At 38.1% G+C, this 1,014-nt stretch overlaps 1 long non-coding RNA gene across 2 annotated transcripts in view; it reads right to left on the bottom strand.

Annotated features, from left to right (window-relative positions):
- The window catches only part of LOC106530592 (uncharacterized), a 9,417-nt gene that overhangs the window by 1,177 nt on the left and 7,226 nt on the right, over positions 1 to 1,014 (bottom strand). The gene's annotated exons all lie outside the window — the stretch shown is intronic.

The raw sequence follows: 1,014 nt of genomic DNA, 5'->3' as shown, positions 1-1,014 counted from the left end.
AGAAAAGTGTTTAAGGTTAAAATCTTAATTTTTTATAGAAAGAATCTCTAAACATTAATCATAAATTTACGTTACATTTCTTTTATTCTATTTTTTTCACACAAAGTGTTAGTTAGCCTGTCTGGAGGGCTTGAACAGTTTTAGCATTTATTCATTTCCAGAGGAAAGAAAATCTTTTACTTAGTTCACTTAATGATTCATTTGTTAACATTTATTTTCACCTCTTCAGTTGAAGAAGAAAGAGGAGTACTTCCTATATTTTGAACTGATCCTAATCACGATAACTTTGAAAGATAATACAAAAAGTAAAAACTTTGGTCAGTTATTTCTTTGTTTAACATTAGAGCCTGTCAGAGGCGGAGCCAGAGGTGTGGCCTGGCACATGATTGGCCACCCCAGGTGCCACCCACAAATAATTAACAGGCAGGAATCTTAAAATCTGTGTTTGCACTTAGAATAAGTTAAAGATTATTCTCTACTACTGTGTATTATATAGATTTTCATCTGCATGTGTTCAAAAATTATAGCCTTTTGTAAAATTAGCATTAGCAGTTAGCTTAATTTGCATTTAGCATCAGCATGTGTTCATTCTTAGCTACTCCACAAAAATTCTATCTCAGTAAGTCTTAAAATGGCTGAATTAGTGTTTTGAAGTTAAATTTTCTTTATTTGTATTTGCCCTCCTAATACCTGCCCCCCTGCAGAAAAACCTAGCTCCGCCCCTGGAGTCTGTTCATTTAGCTTTAAAGTGAGCCACATCTGTAGGAAAATGTATTTGTTGAGCTGATGGTTGTAAATGAAACAGATTTTCAGATCTTGTTGGAACCATCTGGTTGTGCAGATAGTGACCACCTGGTGCCTGCTGGTACCAGATGTTGACCACCTGGTGCCTGCTGGTACGAGGTGTTGACCACCTGGTGCCTGCTGGTACCAGATGTTGACCACCTGGTGCCTGCTGGTACCAGGTGTTGACCACCTGGTGTCTGCTGGTACCAGATGTTGACCACCTGGTGC

Source organism: Austrofundulus limnaeus, unplaced genomic scaffold (assembly GCF_001266775.1).
Source record: "Austrofundulus limnaeus strain Quisiro unplaced genomic scaffold, Austrofundulus_limnaeus-1.0 Scaffold536, whole genome shotgun sequence".
Lineage (NCBI taxonomy): Eukaryota > Metazoa > Chordata > Actinopteri > Cyprinodontiformes > Rivulidae > Austrofundulus > Austrofundulus limnaeus.
The sequence above is the reverse complement of the archived record's forward strand: the minus strand, read 5'-3'. Positions and strand labels throughout refer to the sequence as shown.